Here is a 22,796-nt window from a genome sequence, read left to right as displayed (position 1 = left end):
AAAGCAGGGAGAAGGAAGGCAGTTTGTATCTATCCTTGAGAGGACACACTGTGAGACACTGGGGCCCAGGTGGGCCACAAGCCCAATTCCTGCAGGACCACACCAAGCTTGGCTTTGAGGCTCTAGATTTCACCCTCTGATCCACTTGCTTGAGAAAAGAAAGGGAACACACACCCCTACTTCAGCCAGCAGCCTTGCCAGGACTGCCAACCAGCCTTATAAGCCTATGGTGGGCAGCAGGGAAATGGAACAGGTATCATCCTCACCTATTTTACCCATGTTAGCACCTGGTAACCATCTCCTTGCCTTCCAGGGTCACAGCAATCACCTGTTTAATAATGAAAGTGGGTGGAACCCTCATCTATTGCTGGTGGGAATGTAAAATGGTTCAGTAGCTGTGGGAAACAGTTTGGCAATTCCTCAAAAAGTTATACATAGAATTACCCTATGACCCAACAGCCCAAATGTCCTTCAGTGGATGAATAAACAGTTTGTGATATATCCATACAATGGAATACTATTCAACCATAATAAAGGAATGAAGTACTAATACTAACTTCAACATGGATGAACCTCAACACTCTGCTAAGTGAAAGAAGCCAGACACAAAATGTCATGTGTTGTATGATTCCATTTATAGGAAATATTCAGAATAGGTAACTCCATAGAGATTTGCCCGGAGGAGGAAGAAATGGGGAGCAATTGCTTAGCGGGTATGGGATTTCCTTTTGGGATGATGAAAATGTTTTGGAACCAGATAGAGGTGGTGATTGCCACAATATGGTGAATGCACTAAATGCCACTAAATTCCACCTCAAAAAAATAAAGTAATAATGAAGTAGGCATTTTCCAGGGAGTTCATTAAGTAGACCCATCTGCAGATTTCAGAGTCTGCCTTCTTTGGAAACAGGAGCTTGTGCCCACATGAGTTACAGCCACTCCCCATGGTCTGGGGCACCAGGCCTCCTCTCTGAACACTTGGAAGATGCTCACAGGACCCCAGGATGCAGTTTTCTGAACCCAGACTGCATCCTAGCAGCCTCCTGTTCTGCCTGGCTCCCATCCCAAGGGAGCCTCCCTTTCAGGTTCCTGCTTCCCAAGCAGGCAGCAGTTGCCTGACCAAGCGCTGAGGAACTCAGCTTCCCATCTTCAGCTGACATCGTGCCATCTGCCCCAGCGGCAGGCCCACCCCTCCCTGATCATCTTGGTCCAAACACAGCTTTAAAAAGCCCTCTGGTTTTCTTTCCCACAGATTATTTTAATCACCCCCTAAGTGAGCCCCTTGTTCTCTGGAATCTCACGCTCCCCCCAGTCCTTTCCCCTTGAGCTTGGCCCTGGGCTGGCTCCTCTGTGTGCAGGCGGGGAAGGGAGGGGCCTTACAATGAATCAGGCACATTTGTTGCTCCCCTTGGCTCTAAAGCCTCACTAGATCCTTCCTAGTGACCTTTAATGACCACTTCCTACAGCAGAGGATTGTGTCCTTTGGAGACCTTGAACCTTTTGTGGTCCTGACAAAAGCTTTGCACCCTTCCCTAAACAAATGAACATACATGGCCAGCTGCAAGAAATCTGTTGGCCTCCCTGACCTCTGCAGCCCATCCAAGGACCCCTAGAGCAGGGCTACTCAAAGTTTGGTCCACAAGATGAGTACAGAAATGAAGAGCCATCTTTGAGAAAGCTTTATAGTGATTTGACATTGCCACACGTCCCAGTGCATGATCATTTTTGCTGTGTTTTATAAAAACAACATGGGTTCACAATCAGGGACTTCCCTGGTGGCACAGTGGTTAAGGATCTGCCTGCCAATGCAGGGGACACGGGTTTGAGCCCTGGTCCGGGAAGATCCCACATGACGCGAAGCAGCTAAGCCCGTGAGCCACAGCTACTGAGCCCACGTGCCACAACTACTGAAGACCGCACGCCTAGAGCCCGTGCACGGCAACGAAGAGTAGCCCCCGCTCGCCGCAACCAGAGAAAGCCGCGTGCAGCAACGAAGACCCAACGCAGCCAAAAATAAATTAATTTTTAAAAAATTTATAAAAAAATAAAACAACAACATGGGTTCACAATCAATTGGATATTTAAAAAATAAATAAATAAAGGTCCTTTACCACAGAGATTTTGAGAAACACTGCCTTGAGGATCTGGTCATCTCAGGGTAGACTGCCTGACCCACTCAGCAAATTTCTTAGGTTAGCATTTGACGCCCTCCACTGCTCTATCCCCAGTCTTTCCAGCCTTATCTCCAGCTACCTCCAGCAACAAGACGCACGCACGCGCATGCACTCTGTGTCTTCCCTTTACCCTCCGTGCCCTTGTGCATACTGTTTCCCACTTTGGGGTTGCCCTTTCCTTCCCCTGCACCTGTGGACATGTGCCACCCACTTCCAGGCCCAGCTCAAATCTCACGTCCTCAATAAAGCCTTCCCCAACTCCAGCCCTGCCCTCCTCACACATGCACACAAACACATTGTAGCTGACGTTCCCTCTCCCCTGGGTTTTCTTAACACCCACTTAGCTTTATTTGTGACCATCTGTCTGCTCCTCGCAAGGCAGAGCTTTCGTCCTCTTGGTCCCCTCTGTCTTCTCCACCCTCCAGAGCATCCGTGCTTATGGATTCTGGGCGTTCTGCTACCCTGATTCTCCTGGGCCCTCCTGTGGCTGCTCCTCCATGCCCCCCTCTTCCGTGCTGGGGGAACTTCGAGCAACTTCGCAACATAGGACTCAGGCCTCTATATCACTCCATGCCCCATTCATCCCTGGCTTCACCCTCCTTACCCAGGGTCGGACCTTCTCAGTAATAACCACTGGTATATGACTGGGGCCAAAAATTAGTACAAATAAGATGTTAAGGACTGGAAAAAATTAATTTGACTTATTTTTTAATAGGAAATTCTATTTGCATGTGATGCAAAATTCAAAAGGTGCAAAAAGGAAAAGTCGGTTTCCCCATCACTGTCTCCGTTCCTGGTCACCCAGGTCCAGCACCAGAAGCAAACACCATTCTCAGTTTCTTGGTCTTTCAGGGCTTGCCTGTGTGTTCACAAGCATTTCCTTTGTGTTCTTTTACCCAAATGACAGCATACGATCAACATAAACTAGAAGATTGTTTTGCACCAGCACATATAAAGGTGCCCCATTGGCAGATGTTTAGGCTGTGGTGCAAGATATCCTGCTAGTTACTTTATATTACACAATGTGAGTTTATCTGTAGAATAAATTCCTAGAAGCAGAATAGCTGGATAAGGGGTACATGCATAATACGTGTTTTAAATATGAACCATTACTTCTGGTTTTGCCCTGATCAATGGCACCAGAGCAACCAATTTTTCCCAATTTGGCCACTTATTTCTCTTGTGGTGAGCCAGCTGGGAAAACTGAGGGAGAGACACAGACAACCCCCATCCCCCTACCCCACACCCTGCCCCGGCGCCTGGAAGAATCCAAAGTTGGGCAAGGGACCTGTAAGCAAGAAGAAGTCCAGCTTCTCCAAGTTAGAAAAATGCCCCAAGGATCCTGCCCATCTTGAGAAACAGGGAAGGAGAGGATGTCTAGCCTAAAAAGGGAAAAACTAAAATAATGATCACCTCATGTGTGAAGGAGGAGACAAGCCAGAGAATACCCAAGGGGTTCCATGTCAGCAAGAGAGACTGAAGTTAGCTCCCAGTGTGAACTTCCTGCCCAACACACAGTCCTGGCACCAGGCAAGGACAGTGGGTGACTCCCTACTCAGGGATCATTAAGCCAAGATTAAGGGTGGAGGCCTTGCCAGGCCTGCTGGGAGGCAGAAGGCTGGAGCAGGTGACCACTTAAGCCACCCTGTGAGGGCACAGCCTCGCCAAGGTGAAAAGGCTGAGAAGTGGATTAATTAAGGCAAGGCCCTTTACAGTCTTCAAACCAATCCCATAATCAGGCCTTTGAGGAGGGCAAGCAGGGATTGTGTGTAGCCCATTCTGCTGATGAAAAAACCAAAGCCCAGAGAGGTTAAGGAACTTGCTCGAGGCTTCACAGGTGAACCCGGACTTGAACCCAAGCATTCAGCCCCCATGTCCAGTGAGATGGCCTCCACCGCCCTGCCTGTTGGGCTGGAAGCTTCCCAAGATAGGACCCAGGCCTTGGTTCTTCCACCAACCTCCCCAGACCCCCTGTACCCTCACTCCTCCATGCCGCCCTCCCCACCGACACCCCAAACACACAGCCCCAGAACAGGGTGGAGATGGCTGGGAGAGGCTGCAAGTCCCTCTCCTGTCTAACAACTGAGCTGGGGAGGAAGAAGGAGGTGGGAACAGGTCCCAAGCTCCCATCTCACTCATCCTCGCGTCTCCGTCTCGGCCTCTCTCGTGATAGGAAAGTAGGCCAGTTTGGAATATGTCACGGATATTTTCAACATCCCCATCTGTACTATACAGCTTTGCACACAGCCAAGTGGGGTGGAGTCAGAGCCTTCCTGCCAGATGAGGGGTACACCTGCTACCTCTGGGGCTCAGAGCCCACATGTAGGCTGGGGACAAGCACAGGAGACTGTGGAGAGCACTGGGCAAGTGTTCAGCTGCCTGGACAGGGTAGGACAGGAGGCCAGCTGTGTCTGCCCTCTTCTCAGAGGAGAAGGAGCAGAACAGCTGTCACCTGCGGACACCATCCCACTGGCCCCATGAGCAGCGTGCCCGGGTGGCCTGGGGGTTGAGCAATTTCCTGCAGGGAAATGGGTCTGAAAAGCTCTATAGGAGAGGTGATTGATATTTGAGGTGGACCTTGAAAGGAGAGCTGGACTTTGCTGGGTGGAGAAGATGGAGGAGGGTGTTCCCCGCCAAGGGGTGTGCTTGGGGTGGGGGGCTGGGGGTATAGAGGGCTGAGCTGGAATGGCAGCAAGAGAGACTGGGTGGGGGTGGGCTAACACTGGAGAAGGGGCTGTTAATGGTGAATGCCCAGCTAAGAAGCTTGGGGTGTGCCCTGCAAGTGCCCATGAGGCTTTTGAGTACCATGATTCAGAAAGAACCTGTAGCAGTGGGCAGGGAGGAGTCACCTGGGGAGGGGCAGGGGTGCAGGGGATGAGTGAGCGTTCTCTTCGAGCCACCAGCCACTCTGACAACGTCCTTCTCCAGTTTGCTGCAAGGGGCACCTCTCCTGATTGGGGGAAGGGAGACCAAAGCAAGAAATGAACTCTTTGCAGAGCTGTCGGAGACTTGCCAGCTTAAAGGGGCCAAGGTCGGGGTGGGAGTTGCATTTCGAGAGATTGTCCTGGAAAGGTTGGTAGAGGGGACACCTGGACACTGTGTTTATTAAGCACCTACTATGGGCACTGTGCAAGATGGCCTCATTTAATCCTTACAAGAAGCCCAAGAGGTTTTTTCCCCCCTTTTTACCGATGTGGAAACGGAATTTAAGTTTCAGTAGTAAAGAAGTAAAGGGAAGTGTAAGTCCCTTCCCTAAGGTCCCACAGCATGTAAGTGGGATAAGAATTCAGGTCTGTCCATCCCCAAAGCCCATCCCCTTCACCTCTCACCACCTCCCAGGAAAGAGGCAAGGCTCCCTCCCAAAGGAATGACTCAGGCCCTAATCTTCAGCCCTCTCTCACTGTCTCCACACTGGACCAGGCCTCCAGGGCCCCACACCAACCCCATGACATGAGCCACTCTCAGATGAGAAAACCGAGGCTCAGAGAAGTTAAGTGACTTGCCCAAGGACACAAAGCTCATTAGTGCCAGAGGCAGGATTCAGACCCAGATCCCTTCTCATACCTAATCACTCACTTAGTTTCTTTGTTCCCCAGTTTCCTCATCTGTAAAATGGGCCTGGGAGGATTAGAGAGAGCATGCGCAGATATAAGCCACTTGGCACAGTGCCTGACAGTCCTTCAATGGTCAAGAAATATTTACTGAGCACCTACTAGGAGCAGGACCCTCTTCTAGATGTTGGGAGGTAAGAGGAAACAGAAGCCAGCCCCTGCTCTCCCGAGGTGGATACGAAGGCAAGGATGGAGAGGGGAGTGAGCCATAGGCACAGAGACCATGCCCCATAATTGCTCCCACTAAGTGCTTGGGCAAGTCATTCCGGGGTTCTCTGCTTCTGGATCTAGAAAACAGGAAGAGCACAGAGGGGAGATGCTTCACACAGAGTAGCCATCCACGTATACTGTCACTGCCAGTCCCCTAGGTGAGCAGCCCTGCTCCCACCCCTGTGAGACCAGCAAAGCCCACCCCACCCCCTCCCCCGCCCAGACGCCTGGCCCAGGCCGAATCGGTGGCCTGGAGCGCACGCTTTGCTTCCTGCTCCCTCTCTTCCCAGGACCTGCAGCCTCTGCTCCTTGTCCTGCGGCAGACTGAAAGCTGCTCAGCCTGCATCCAGGTCCAGCCCTAAATCTGATGCAAGTATCTTAGAGGTTGTAAGAACCTGTGGTTCAGGGACCACCTTCAAGGCTCTGAGGCAGCCCTGAGGAATGGGGCCCCAGCTCTTCACTCTCAAGGGGTGGGGCAGATTCAGCTTGAGTCAGGGGTGAGTGGGCTTCTGGTCAAAATCAGGGAGCTCCTTGTAGGGAAACAGGGAAATCAGAGTCTAACCTGAGGAATATAAGATCATCATAATTGGGGCCATTCTTAAGCACTTAGGACATTATTTCATTTAATCCTCTGTGTGTATAAAATCCCATTTTATTTAATTTTTTTTTTTTTTTTTTTTGGCTGTGCCGCATGGCTTGCAGGATCTTAGTTCCCTGACCAGGGATAGAACCTGGGCCCCCTGCAATGGAAGCGCCAAGTCCTAACCATTGGACCACCAGGGAATTCCCTAAAATCCCATTTTAGAGTTGATAAAACTGAAGCTCAGGGAAGTGAAGTGAGTCACCCAAGGAATTAGAAGTCCCTGCTCTTCTCTACCTCCACGCTGCTGGCTGGCTGAGCTCAGCCCTGTTGCTCCTGGGTTCTGGGTCAAGGCTGGACTTCAATCCCCAGGTGTAACCAGAGGTAAGGGTGCTGCGACCCAAGAAGTGGAGAGAAAGTTTTGCACCTCCCCTGGGTCATTGCTGGTCCTGTCACCCCTTCTCTGGGCAGCCACCCACTCAACCTCATCCCCAACCTCAGGGTCAGGAAGTAGGGCCAGGGTTGGGAGGTGGGGTCAGGTCCTTCCTAGCTCCCCATTGCTGCTTCCATTACTCTGTCATTTTCTTACAAAAGTCCTACTGCATCTACCTGTGCCACCCTCTACCCCCCTCATTGGTGTTGTCCACTGACCTTGCCTTCCATCTGTTGAAGCCTTTTGGCATCCCACCCCCTAGTGCACCCTGGGTAACTCTAAAGTCCCAGCCTCTCCGTTCTACAACCTTCACATGTCTAATCACTTTCTCCTCTGCCCGCACCCTTGTTCACATCCTGTACATTGTCATCACCTGTAAGTGCTCACATTTTCCTCTCTGACCTCATCTTCTGCTCCTTTTGTTCAATTATTCCTCAGACAACTGTTCTTCAATCTCTGTCAATTGACCCGGTGATGTTTTCCCCATCCATCAGCTCCCTTCTGTCTTCATTCTCTTCCTTTTTCAGCCCAGAGTCTCTGCTTTATCAGATCATCTTAACTCACTACCCTCAGTCTTTTGTGGTTACATTTGCCTGGCAAAAGCCTAACACTGGACTTCTGATTCATGAAGGCTACATATGTTTACCACACCATCCCTCTGAAATGACAGAGAAAAAATATACTGGCGTTTTAAAGCAGATTACATTGTACTAATAGGAAAACCCAATAGAGAAGAGGAATCCAAGACCCCATAGAGGGAGCCACTCAAAGTGTGAAGTTTCCTAAAAGGACCCTAGATTTCCTGCTAACATCAAGAACAAAGCAAGGATGTCACTCCCATTATCACAATTCAATATTGTGCTGGAGGCTCTAGCCAGTGTGCTAAAGCAAGGGGGAAAAGGCATCTAGAACTGAAAGGAAGATGTAAAACTGTCTTTATGTGAAGACGGTGTGAACGTCCATGTAGAAAACCTGATGGAACCTAAAAATAGCTACTAGAACTAATAGATGAGTTTAGCAAGACTGTAAGATATAAGATCAATATATGAAATCAATTATATTTCTATAGACTAGCAATGAACAACTGGAAATTGAAATTTTAAAAAATGCCATGTACAGTAGCATCAAAAATATGAACTACTTAGAAATAAGTCTGACAAAGGATATATAAGACCTGTGCACTGAAAACTACAAAACACTGCTTAGAGAAATTAAAGAAGAATCAATAATGCAGAGACATACCATGCTCATAGATCAGAAGATTCCATACTGTTAAGATATCAATTCTCCCCCAATCGATCTATAAATTCAACACAATCCCAGTCAAATTCCCCACAGGTCTTTGTAAAAATCAAAAAGTTGATTCTAAAATTCTTAAGGAAATACAAAGGACTTAGAATAGCCAAAACAACTTTGAAACGGAAGGAGGGGAAAACATTGGCGAGCCCTTCCCCCTGGCTGGCAGCAAGGAAGCCACAGGGTGCCTGAAGTTACTGTAGAAGACGTTGCCTAGAGTTACTGTAAAAGACATGAACCAGCAGGAGTTCGTCAGGGCTCTGACAGCTTTCCTCAAAAAGTCTGGGAAGCTGAAAGTCCCTAAATGGGTGGACACCATCAAGCCGGCCAAGCATAAAGAGCTTGCTCACTACGATGAGAGCTGGTTCTACATAGAGTGGCTTCCACAGTGCTGCACCTCTATCTCCAGGGCTGTGCTAGGTTGGCTCCAAGATCAACATCTATGGGGACATCAGAGAAACCACATCATGTCTAGCCACTTCAGCAGGGCTCCAAGAGTGTGGCCTGTCAGGTCCTCCAAGCCCTGGAAGGGCTGAAAATGGTAGACAAGGACCAAGATGGGGGTGGCAAGCTGACACCTCAGGGACAGAGAGATCTAGACAGAATTGCCAGATGGGGGCATCTGCCAAAGAGAAGCATTAGAACAAATGCTGGGTTAATAAATTGCCTCATTCTTTAAAAACAAAAATTAGTTGGAGAACTTACACTATGTTAACTCAAGGTTATTAGAAAGCTATAGCAATCAAGGCAGTGCATGTTGGGATCAAGATAGACAAATAGACCAAAGGAAGAGAATACAAAGTCTATAAACAGACCCACACATATATGGTCAATTGATTTGTAACAAAGCTGCAAAGACAGTCTAGGGGAAGAAGGATAGTCTTTTCAACAAATGGTCCTGGGAGAAATGGATATCCATATACAAAATAAAATAAAATACCTCACACCATATATAAAACTTAACTCAAAGTGGATCCTAGACCTAAACATAAGCCTAAATGTATAAAATTTCTAGAAAAAAACATAGAAGAAAATCCTTGCGACCTTGGGTTAGGCAAAGATTTCTTATATAAAACACTTTAAAAGAAAAGATTGAAAAATTGGACTTTATTAAAATTAAGGCTTTCTGCTATTTGAAAGACACTGTTAAAGGAATAAAAAGACAAGCCCCAGACTGCGAGAGAGTATTTGCAAAGCATGTATGTGATAAAGGACTTTTTTCCAGAATATATAAAGAACTCTCAATAATAAGAAAACAAACAAGCTAATTTTGTTGTTTTGTTTTGTTTTATTTATTTATTTTGGCTGCACGCGGGTTTTCTCTAGTTGCGGCGAGCGGGGGCTACTCTTCGCTGCGGTGCGCAGCTCCTCATTGCGGTGGCCTCTCTTGCTGCGGAGCATGGGCTCTAGGCGCACAGGCCTCAGCAGTTGTGGCACGCGGGCTCAGCAGCTGTGGCTCACGGGCTCCAGAGCACAGGCTCAGTAGTTGTGGCGCAGGGACTCAGTTGCTCTGTGGCATGTGGGATCCTCCCAGAACAGGGATCGAACCTGTGTCCCCTGCATTGACAGGCGGATTCCCAACCACTGCACCACCAGGGAATTCCCACAAGCTAATTTTTTTAAAGGGCAAAAGATTTGAACAGACACTTCAACAAAGAAGATATACAGATGACAAATAAACATATGGAAGGATGCTCGTTATCAGTCATTAGGGAAATGCAAATTAAAACCACAATGAGATATCAATACTGGAATAGCTAAAAAAAAAATTTTCATGACAATACCAAGTGTTGGTGAGAATGTGGAGCAAACGGAACTCTCGTATACTGCTGGTGGAAATGTAAAATGGTACAACCACTTTGGAAATCAGTTTGCCAGTGTCTTAAAATGTTAAACAGACACCTACCCTACGACCAGCAATTCCACTCACAAGTTATCTACCCAAGAGAAATGAAAGCACATAACCACACAAAAACTTGTATGGAAACGTTTATAGCAACTTTATCTGTAATAGCCAAGAACCGGAAACCCAAATGTCCATCAACAAGTGAATAAACAAATATAATACCCATACAATGGAATACTACTCAGAAATAAAAAGTAATGGACCATAAATACACACAACAACATAGATGAATCTCAAAATGATTATGCTACGTGAAAGAAGGCAGAAAACAAAGAGTATATACTGGGATTTCCCTGGTGGTTCAGTGGTTAAGAATCTGCCTTCCAATGCAGGGGATGCGGGTTTGATCCCTGGTTGGGGAACTAAGTCCCACATGCCACGGGGCAACTAAGCCCGCACGCTCCAGAACCCACACCCCACAACAAGAGAGAAGCCCGCATGCCGCAACGAAAATCTGGCATGCCGCAACTAAGACCCGATGCAGCCAAAAAAAAAAGAGAGTATACACTGCATGATTCCATATATATATAATATCTAGAAAATGCAAACTAATCTATAGGGACAGATAACACGACAGTCATTGCCTAGAGATGAAGGAAGGAGGTAGAGAAGAGTGGGAGCAAGAAATTAAAAAGGGGGACTTCCCTGGCCGTCCAGCAGTTAAGACTCCATGCTTCCCACAGGGGACGTGGGTTCAATCCTTGGTTGGGGAACTAGGATCCCACATGCCATGTGGCGCCGCCAAAAAATAAAAAAAGTAAAAATGAAAAAAAAGTAAAAATGAAAAGGGACACATGGAATCTTCTAGGGGCAATGGATATGTTCATTATTTTGACTTAGTTTCACAGGTGTACTCATATGTGAAAACTTATCAAATTGTACGTTTTAAATATGTGTAGTTTCTTGTATTACCAATTATTCATCAATAAAGCTATACAAAGGTCAATAAAAAGAAGCAATAATCAAATAAAACAAAAGAGTTAATCTGAAAAAAAAAGAAATGAGATATAGGACTTCCCTGGTGGCTCAGTGGTTAAGAATCCGCCTGCCAATGCAGGGGACAGGGGTTCGATCCCTGGTCTGGGAAAATCCCACATGCTGAGGAGCACCTAAGCCCATGTGCCACAACTACAGAGCCTGCGCTCTACTGAAGCCCAAGCGCCTTGAGCCTGTGCTCTGCAACAAGAGAAGCCACCTCAATGAGAAGCCTGTGCACCGCAACGAAGAGTAGCCCCCGACTGGCGCAACTAGAGAAAGCCCGCGCACAGCAATGAAGACACAATGCAGCAAAAATAAATATATATAAATAAATAAATTTTTAAAAAAAGAAATGAGATATAGATATTGGAAAAAGAGTAAAATCATAACTACAAGCAGATTTTATTATTATCTACTTAGAAAAGTCAATGATTCAACTGAAGCCTTGTAGATCTTATCAGCAAGTTTAGTAAAATGACCAGTTAAAAGAAAAATATAGAAAAATCAATAGCTTTCTTTTTCACCAACAAAAACCAATTTTAAAATGTTAGAAAAAATGATTTTATTCATAACAGCAATTAAAGCTATGAAATACAGAAGAATAAATTTTACCTAGGACACACAAGACGTGAATAAATGGAGAGATGTATGACACTTTCTCACAGTGGAAGAAGACTTTGGTAAAGCTTTGGTCAATTCTCGCCAAATTGCTCTATAAATCCAATGCAACTCCAGTTAAAAATTCCAATTCCTTTGACGAAAACTAGAAAAGGTAACTCTAAAATTCATCTGAAGAGTAAATGAGTACCAAGAAAAAAAAATGCTTTAAAAAAATGAGGATAACAGGCTGGGTGCAAATTGCTTGCATCACCACTAATCCAAATGTACCATAAAACAGTTGCTTTTACAGTAAGAATAGGATTTGTCTTCACCCATAGTAGGTCCTTCACAAACATTTGTAGAATTGATACTGACCAGGGTTCTTGGCCTTCCCTAATCAATAGAAATTGATTAGAGGCCAGTCAAGAAATTCAGGCAAACCTTTACTGGGGCCCCTGCTGCAGCACGGGGGAGTGAAAACAAGTAACAGGTTCTCTTGCTCGCTGCCGGTGGGGAGTGGGGGGGTTGGGGGCTGGTTCCTTGTATGGGGTGAGGGTAGGGGTGTGTCCAGGGGTCAGGCTGGAGGGGGGGCTCAGGGAGTTTACCCACCCCTTTGGTGGTGTTGAGTGCAGGGGGCATGCGCAGTACCCTGCTTTTCTCCCAGCTCTTCAGAAGTGGCAGCTGGGGTTTTTTTGGTCTTTCTGTATCTTGCCATCCAGAATTTGCCCCAACTCTGCATGCAAGCAGTTATGTTTAGTCTTTGATAATTTCCTTGTATTCTGTGGCTCAAGAAGACATTTGTCCAGGTGCAAGCACTGCAGCACTGCAGCAAAGGGTCCCAGGTCCCAGGTCCCAGCATTTCTCAGAATGACCAAGTAAATGAATAGGCAAATAGATCAATAGCATAGTCCAGAAACAGTCTGCATATAGTGAATATTGTAATAGAAAGGTTTATCATGTATTTCTATTAAATATGTCCTTCATGTCCATGAGCACCTTAAGGTAACATGCCCCCAAATTGACCTAAGCACCTTACTCCCCTTCCCTATTCATGCTCCTCTTCCTACTTCACAGTTCCACACAATCACCCAGACAGGAAAAGTGGTCACCCTGGATCCCTCTCTCCCCCTCACTCTCATTCTGTTTACCTTCTGAGATGTCTCTCAGTCTCCCCCTCCCACCGCGTGGGAATTTAGCACAGGATAAAAACAGCATTTCAAACCAGCAAGGAAAGGAGACAGTGCTAGAACAAGTGGCTATCTATCTATGGAAAAAGAAAAGTGAAATCCATACATAAAAATGAATTCCAGATGGATTAAATATCTAAGTGTGAAGAGTTAAACTATAAAAGCACCAGAAAGAAATATAGAAGGATGTTTTTTATAATTTGGGGATGGGAAGGACTTCTATGAGACACGAAATTCATAAACCATAAAGAAAAATATCAACAGATTTGATTACAGTGAGAGGCACCACAAAGTTAAAAATTGAATGCTAAGCTGGGAGTATTGGCAACATTTAAGACATAGGGAAGTTTAATTATTACCCTCAATATACAACAAGCTCCTATAAATCAGTAAGAAAAAGTTAGAAAACCCAATTTAAAAAAAGGGCAAAAGTAATAAGACAATTTATAGAATAAACGCAAAAGGCTAAGAAACATGAAAAGTTGCTCACGTTCACTGGGGTCAGGGAAATGCAAATTAAGACAATAATGAGCTACCATTTTTGTCCGCTAAATTGTTAAAAAAATTAATACAACAAATAATGTTCAGTGTTCACAGGAGCGAGGATAAAAAAGAACACGTATACATTGTTGTCGGTGAGAATACAACTGGTGCAACAGTTTTGGGGGCAATTTATTAGTACTCATCAAATGTTAAGTGAATCCTTTGAGAAAACTACTCCACTTTCAACAGAAATCTGTTGTTTCAGCATCCGTCACCCTTTCTCCCAGCTCCAGCCCTCCCCCACCTCGCACTCTCTGGAGAACCCCTCCTCTCTCCCTCACTCGCACGCGATTTGGCGGGGCTGGCTCCGCCTCCCAGTCCCCGAGCGAGGCATGTGACTTCAGCTTGATCAATCAGTGAATCATCCTCCCTCAGGCAAACGGAATGGTTTAGGGCAGAGCGTGTGATCTGAATGAGGGTCAAATTAGAGAACACCTTGTGACTTTTCCAGTCTCCCAGAAAGAACAGATGGTGGAGTGCCTCTGGAACTTCTATGGCCACCTTGATTTCACGTGGAAGAGTTGATCTGAGAAGCCAAACAGAGGAAATCAAAGCCATGTATTGGTGAAAGGTTCATGAAGACAAACTTTGGGCACCTGGACCCAATCGTGCCTAAAGTCAGCTGTCCCTAAGAATTTAGTATGTGAATCAATAAAACCCTCCCACCAATTTGAATTACATTTCTGTCCCTTGCAAACCAAAACAATTCTAATATTGAATCTATCCTTTAAAATATTTACTCAACTGTTGTTGGGGTGAAGGCGGGAGTTTCAGAAAACTATATAAATGTTCTGTTTTTAATTTTAAAGTATATGCCTGTGCATATAAAAAGGTCTGAAAGGACACACACACATGATCGTAATCCCTAAGAAAGTGGCAATGAGAGCCGAGGGAATCCACTCTTAACCCTTAAGCACCTATTCTGACCAATCATTGTTCTAGGCTGGGGGCATAGCATTAAACAAAACAAACAGAATCTCTGCTTTCATAGTACGTGGAGGCATCATTTTTTAAAAAATGAATGAATCCAACTTTCTGCTTTCACTATGCCTATATCCAAGCAGCTGAATATTACTAGAGAAAAACACACAGCTGAAAAGACAGGAACCCAAAAAAAAGGGTGGTTCTTGATGTTATATGCAACCTAAACATGGCTTGACAACGCTCCTATTAACTACCTCTCCTGATCTCTAAAAAACTTTCAAAGTCTCCCACTTATCTTCCTTAAACTTTTAGAAAAGTGATTGCAGTTGTCATTAGGACAGTTCATCACTAGTCTGTGTCTCTTCCTTCCTGGCACATGGTAAGATTCCACTGCCCTGCCCTCTGAAGTTAGGGATGGCCATGTCACCTGCTTTGGCCAATGAAAAGTGGATGGAATTTACATGTGTTGCTTCCAGGTGGATGCTTTTAAGAATTGGTGCACAATCTGCCATGTTCCATTTCCCTTGCCAGAGGGACCATCAGTAACTAGCTGGTGGAAGCTCCATCCAACCTGGGTTGATGTGAGGATGTTGTGAAACAGAGCCTCATGTCAACCCATGATGGCCATGTAGCCCAAGCAAGAAACAAGCCACGATGCTGTGGCAGGTTAGTTTCTCTAATAAGCAGAGTTCTAGATAGGGTTAGATGGGCAAGACATTTATTGGGGCAAACGCCTGTTAAGGAGAAAGGGTTAGGAGCCAGAGTAGGCATGGAGATCCATCAGACCACAATGCAAGTCTGACACCTTGAGAGGAGAGAAGGAATCAGGAGGATTGGGCAGGAAAACAAGCTTTCAGAAAGGCTGATGGAGGGACTTCCCCAGCAGTCCAGTGGTTAAGACTCCACACTTCCACTGCAGGGGGCACGGGTTTGATCCCTGGTGGGGGAACTAAGATCCCATATGCCGCGCGGCCAAACAAACAAACAAACAAAAAAGAAAGGCTAATGGAGATAGTCCCCAAGCCAAAATTACCCATTAGTAGAGTCCCAAGTCCCACAGGAATGGGCCAGCACTAGTACCCCAATGGCTGAGCAGCAGAGGGGAAACATGGCCTCAATACAAATGCAATGAAGGATTCATAGGGGTGGCAGCTGGGGCTGTCAGTCAACTATGCTCCACATGGCAGGTTTCCTTGAAGGAAATCTGAGCAGCACACTTCAGTGACCCTCAGAGTTATTTAACCCAGGGGTCAGCAAACTACAGCCCACAGGCCAAGTCCACCCTGCTGCCTATTTTCGTAAATATAGGTTTGTTGGAACATAGCCATACCCTTTTGTTTACTGTTATCTATGGCTACTTTCCCATGACAATTGCCAAGTTGAGTAGTTGTGACAGAGACTATAGTCTCTGTACCCTGTGATAGTAACTGCAGCTTGCAAATCCTAAGATATTTACCAGCTGACCCTTGGCAGGAAAAGTTGCCAATTCCTGCTTTAACCTACTGCAATTTGAGGGAGGTTTATTGCCATAGCAAAACCTAGCCTATTCTGACTGGTATAGTGATCTAAATGTATCTTCTTTCCTCACCTCCCACTCCACAACCTACTCCAACCTGGTGCTACACTTCCCCTCCCCCTCAAAACTACTCTTTCTAATGCTGTGTCATACCTGTTTTAGATTTTTTTTTTTTTTTTTTTTGGCCGTGCCCGAAGGCATACAGGATCTTAGTTCCCTGACCAGGGATTGAACCTGTGCCCCCTGCAGTGGAAGTGCAGAGTCCTAACCACTGGGCCACCAGGGAACTCCCCCCTGTTTTAGCTCTTATCTAACTTGACTTCTTAGCAGCGTACAGCAGTTACCTATTTCCCCCTTCTTAAAACATACTCTCCTCCCAGCCCCTAGGACACTACACTTTCTTGGTTTTCCTTTTATTATCTCTTTGACAACTTTTTCTTAGTCTCCTTGGCTCAACCTATTAGATGTTCCTCAGGTTTTTGTTCTAGGCCTGCTTCTAACCTCAATCCCTAACATTCTATGGCTTTAATTACCATCCATATTCTAGCAGTTCCCAATTTAATATCTCCAGCTCAGATATAAGCTCCAGTCCTATACATTCAATTGCATACAAGACCTCTCTCCACTAGGCTGTCGATTGTTCCAAAACTGGTCTCATCATCTTTTCCCTTAATCCTCTTTCTCCTCCTGAATTTTTAAAATAAATGGTAGTATCATCCACCAAGCTGCTTATACCAGAAATCTGAGAGTCTTCTTTGATTCTTTATTCTCTTTCACCCCACACTCTAAATCCAGTCACTAAGTTCTGTTTTTCCTACCTCCGGAAAGCTAATTTGTCCACACCTCTCTATCCCCATTGCTATGAATCTAATCCAAGCTGCCCTTTTTATTCACCCAAACAACTGCTACAGTCTCTTAACTGGTATCCTTGTTTCTGTTCAAGTGTTTCTCCAATCAAACCCTCACACTGCAATCAGAGACCTTTGCCAGTGAGAGTATAGGAACAAATAGAACAGGGTAGATTTAAACACAACTATATTAGTACTTATGTGAAATGTAAGTGGGCTAAATACTCCAATTAAAAGAGAGAGAGAGATGTCAAACTATAATAAATAATCCAATTATATGCTATTTACAAGAGACATATCTTAAATGTAAGAACATGGAAAGGTTAAAATTAAAGGACGAAAAAAGATACAGTGCAAGCACTAACCAAAATAAAGTTGGTGTAGCTAAATTAATATCAGACAAAGTAAACTTTATGGCAAGAAGTACTACTAAAAACACACACATTTTATGATGATAAAAGGGCCAATCCAACAGGAATACATAACAGTCCTAAATTTATATGCACCTAACAATGTAACCTTAAAATATATAAAGTGAAAACTGACAGAATTAAAGGTGAAATAGGCAAACCTTCAATTATAGTTTATATTTTTAACATATATCTCTCAGCAGCTGATAGAACAAGTAGATTTTAGAAATCAGTAGAGAAATGGATGATTTGACAACACAATTAACGAATTTCCCTAACTGACGTTTATAGAATACTATATATATATTTTTAAAAAAAGGAGGAAACTAACAACTACAGAAGGCACATTCTTCTCAAATATCAATTTTCACACATAACAAAATTGTCCATATGCTGGGCCATAAAGCAAGTCTTAACAAATTTCAAGTTATTAAAATAATGCAGAGTGCATTCTTTGAACTCAGTGAAATTGAAATCAGTAACTAAAAGATAACTAGAAACCCCCCTCCCCCAAAGTTTAGAAATTAATTAATAAGCCTCTAAATAACCAATGGGACCAAAGAAGAAACCACAATGGAAATTACAAAATATTTTGAACTGAATGATAATGGGATACAGCTAAAACCACACTTAAAGTGAAATGTATAGACTTAAATTTATATATTAGAAAAATATAAAAGATAAAAATCAATGATTTAAACATCCATGTAAAGAATTTTTAAAAAGAACAACAATTAACAACCCCTCCAAAAAAAAGTAGAAGAAAGGAAACAATAAAGATAAGAGTAGAAGTCAACAAAATAGAAAAAAAAAATACAGTAAAGTCAACAAAGCCAAAATTTGGTTTTTGGAAAGACCACTAAAATTGATAAAAACCTAGCAAGAAAAATAATGGGGGGGGGGGGGAAACAGCAAAAATAAGTCATATTAGGAATAAAAATGGAAACATTACTACAGACCCCACAGGTGTTAAAAAATAATAAGCGGGGGCTTCCCTGGTGGTGCAGTGGTTGAGAATCTGCCTGCCAATGCAGGGGACACGGGTTCGAGCCCTGGTCTGGGAAGATCCCACATGCCGCGGAGCAACTAGGCCCGTGAGCCACAACTACTGAGCCTGCGCATCTGGAGCCTGTGCTACGCAACAAGAGAGGCCGCGACAGTGAGAGGCCCACGCACCGCGATGAAGAGTGGCCCCCACTTGCCACAACTAGAGAAAGCCCTCGCACAGAAACGAAGACCCAACACAGCCATAAATAAATTAAAAGACTTTAAAAATAATAATAATAATAATAAGCGGATATTACAAACAACTTCATGTCAATATTTGAAAATTTAGGTAACATGGGAAAATTTCGCTAAAAAAACACAAATTACCAAAAATGTCACAGGAATATCCAAAAATATCACAAGAATACTCTAAATTTTGAGGTCACAATAGGCCTACATCTGGTAAAGAAACTGAGTCTTTCATTTAAAATCTTCCCACAGAGATAACTCCAGGCCCAGATGGCTTCTCTGGGAAATTCTTCCAAGCATTGAAGGAAGAAATATTACCACCTTACACAAACTCAGAAAATAGAGAAAAAAAGAACATTTCTCATCTCGTTTTATGAGACTCGAACAACTTTGATACCAAAACCTGACAAGCTTATTACAAGACAGGCGAGTTATGGCCAATATCTCTCGAAAACAGAGGCACAAAAATCCTACACAAAAATACCAAATCAGGACTACCCTGGTGGTCCAGTGGGTAAGACTCCGCACTCCCAGTGCAGCAGGTCCGGGTTCGATCCCTTGTCGGGGAGCTAGATCCCACATGCATGCTGCAAGTAAGAGTTCACATACTGCAACTAAGAATCCGCATGCCACAACTAAACATGCCACAACAAAGATCCCACGTGCCACAACTAAGACCCAGTGCAGCCTAAATAAATAAATAGATAAATTTCTTTAAAATACCAAATCAAATTCATATTTTTTTGGTAAAGGTAGTTAATAATAATGACCAAATGCTGTTTTGTCCAGCAGTGAAGGTTGGCTTGCTATTCCAAAATCAACCCATGTAACTAATCATATTAACAAAATAAAGTAGAAAAATTACCTGACGATTTTTAATAGGTGCAGAAAAAGCATTTGACAAGATTTAATACCCATTCATGACCTTTAAAACTCTCAGATAACTAAAATAAAAGGGAATTTCCTCAATTTGATAACTGTTGTCTCAGAAAAAACCCTATACAGTTGGCATCATATTTAATGGTGCAATATTGAGTGCTTTTCCCCTAATATTGGGAACAAATAAGGATATCTACTCTCATTTCTTCTATCTCAACACTATCCTAGCTAGCTCAATAAAGAAAGAAAACAACTTGAAGGAAGAATGATTGGAAAGGAAGAAGTAAATCTGTACTTGTATACATGGTTGTATACATATAAAATCCTAAGGAATCTACAAAAACTATTAGAGCTAATGAATGAACTTAGCAACAACCTTGTCAACATACAAAAATCAATTGTCTTTCTATATACTGGCAACAAACGACTGGAAAATTAAAATTTAAAAATACCATTGACAATATAAAAAAACCCATAAAATACTAATAAATAAATTTCATGAAAAATATGCAAGACCTCTACACCAAAAATACAAAACATTGCTTAAAGAAATAAAAGACAGGGACTTCCCTGGTGGCACAGTGGAGAAGACTCTGCACTCCCAATGCAGGGGGCCTGGGTTCGATCCCTGGTCAGGGAACTAGATCCCACATGCATTCCGCAACTAAGAGTTCGCATGCCACAACTAAGGAGTCCTGGAACCACAACTAAGGAGACCACCTGCCGCAACGAAGGAACCCATGTGCTGCAACTAAGGAGCTGGCGGGCTGCAACAAAGGAGCCCTCCTGCCACAAGACCCGGCGCAAGCAAATAAATAAATAAATAAATATTAAGAAAGAAAGAAAAGACAAATAGAGAGGTGCTTCATATTCATAGATTGGAAGACGCAGCATTGTTAAGATGTCATGATTCCTATGTTGATTGATAGATTCAGTGTCATCATAATCAAAATCTTGGCAGGTTTTTAAAAATAGAAATCGACAAGCTGATTCTATCATTTGTATGGAAATGCAAAGGACCTAAAATAGTCAAAACAATCTTGAAAATGAAGAACAAACTTAGAAAACTTACAGTATCAGGGACTTTCCTGGTGGTGCAGTGGTTAAGAATTCGCCTGCCAATGCAGGGGACACGGGTTCCATCCCTGGTCCAGGAAGATCCCACATGCCGCAGAGCAACTAAGCCCGTGCACCACAACTACTGAGCCTGAGCACCACAACTACTGAAGCCTGCGCACTCTAAGTCTCACGTGCCGCAACTACTGAGCCCGCGTGCTGCAACCACTGAAGCCCCCGCACCTAGAACAGTGCTCCACAACAAGAGAAGCCACCGCAATGAGAAGCCCGTGCACCACAATGAAGAGTAGCCCCTGCTCGCCGCAACTAGAGAAAGCCCGTGCACAGCAATGAAGACCCAACACAGCCAAAAGAAATTAAATAAATAAATAAATAAATAAAAGAAAACTTACACTATCAGATTTTAAGACTTACTACAAAGATACAGCAATCGAGATAGTATAGTAATGGTGTAGGATAGACAAATAGATCAATGGAACGGCATGTTCATAAACATATAATGACAATCAATTTTTGATAAGGCATCAAAGCACTTCAATGGGAAAATGGAAGTTTTGGTCCTGGAGCAATGAGATAAACCCCAACCCTCACCTCACACCGTGCACAAAAATTAATTCGAGATAGGTCATAGACCTAAATGTAAAAAGTGAAAACTATAATGCTTCTACAAGAAAACATAGGAGAATATCTTTGCGGCCTTGGGGTGGGAAAAATTTTCTTAGGACAAAAAATTTCTAACTATAAAAGAAAAAAATGATAAAATGGATTTCATTAAAATTTAAAATTTCTGCTCATCAAATGATAACCTCATAAAATAAAAATGTAAGCCACTGAGTGATGATATGATTATCAAAATAATCATAATATATGTATCTGATATAGATTTATATAGAGAATAAGCAAAAAAGTTCCATAACTCAGTAACAGAAAGACAAACAATTCAATTTTTTAAATAGGCAAACGAGGGCCTTCCCTGGTGGCACAGCAGATAAGACTTCATGCTCCCAACGTACGGGGGCCAGGTTCGATCCCTGCTCAGGGAACTAGATCCGACATGCATGCTGCAACTAAGGAGCCCACAAGCCACAACTAAGGAGCCCGTGAGCCACAACTAAGAAGCCTACTTGCCTCAACTAAGACCTGGCACAACCAAATAAATTAAATAAATAAATAAATAATTTTAAAAAATAGGCAAAAGACTTGAACAGACACTTCACAAAAGATACTGGAATGGCTAATAAGCAAATGAAAAGATGTTCAATGTCCTCAGTCACCAGTGAAATTCAAACTAAAAGCACAACAGGATGCACAACAAAATAACTAAAGTTAAAGTCTGAAAATACTACATATTGAGATGTGGACAATTAGAACTCTTCTACATGTAAAATAGTACAACCACTTTGGAAAAGAGTTTGGCAAATAGACATACATCTACCCTATGACCCAGCACTCCTAGGTCTTAACCAAGAGGAATGAAAACATATGTCCACACAAAGACTTGTACAAGAATGTTCATAGCACCTGTATTCAAATAGCCCCAAACTGGAAACGACGCAAAGGTTCATCAACAGATAAATGAATAAATAAATATGATATATTCATACGATGGAAAACTACTCACCAATAAAAAGGAACTAATTATTGATGCATGCAAGAATATGATAAATCTCAAAATATTGTGATTAGTAAAAGAGCCAGACATAAAAGAGTACATATTGAATGATTCCATTTACATGAAGTTCTAGAATAGGCAAATTTTAATCTATGGGGAAAGAAATAAGAACAGTGGTTGCCTCTGGAGATTAACTGGAAAGGGGCATGAGGGAACCTACTGGGGTGATGAAAATGTTCTACATTTTCATTGGGGAGAGTGGTATATATACAGGATATACTTTTGTCAAAACTATATACTTGAAAATCTGTGCATTTTATTGTAAATTAGGCCTCAATAAAAATTTATTCATATGTAAGTAGCATGTCAATTATATATAAGCTGTTTTAGGGTGTTTTAAGGAACTTAAAACCATTGGTTAAAAAAATTACAGTTAGCATCACACTTAATGATAAAATATTGAATGTTCTTCTCTTAATTTGAGAACAAGGCAAGAAAGTCCACATGACATTGGTTTTTAGCCAGTGCAATTAGGCAAGAAAAGGATATGAAGATTGGAATGGAAAAAGCAAAACTGTAATTAATAGAAGGTGACATAACTTTGTATGTAGAAAATCCAATAGACTCTGCAGATAAACTGTTAGAATTAATAAGTAAAATTAGCAAGGTCTCTAGATACAAGATCAATATCCAATCAATTATTTTTTATATACTAGCAATAAAAAATTAGAAAATAGAGTTTAACAAAAAGCACAATATACAATAACATAAAAAAA

General features: G+C 43.2%; 1 pseudogene; it reads left to right on the top strand.

Annotated features, from left to right (window-relative positions):
* Positions 1 to 4,046: 4,046 nt before the first annotated feature.
* Positions 4,047 to 22,796, top strand: part of LOC133080853 (uncharacterized) — a 33,676-nt pseudogene continuing 14,926 nt past the window's right edge.

This window comes from Eubalaena glacialis, chromosome 19, assembly GCF_028564815.1.
Source record: "Eubalaena glacialis isolate mEubGla1 chromosome 19, mEubGla1.1.hap2.+ XY, whole genome shotgun sequence".
Taxonomy (NCBI): Eukaryota; Metazoa; Chordata; class Mammalia; order Artiodactyla; family Balaenidae; genus Eubalaena; species Eubalaena glacialis.
The sequence above is the reverse complement of the archived record's forward strand: the minus strand, read 5'-3'. Positions and strand labels throughout refer to the sequence as shown.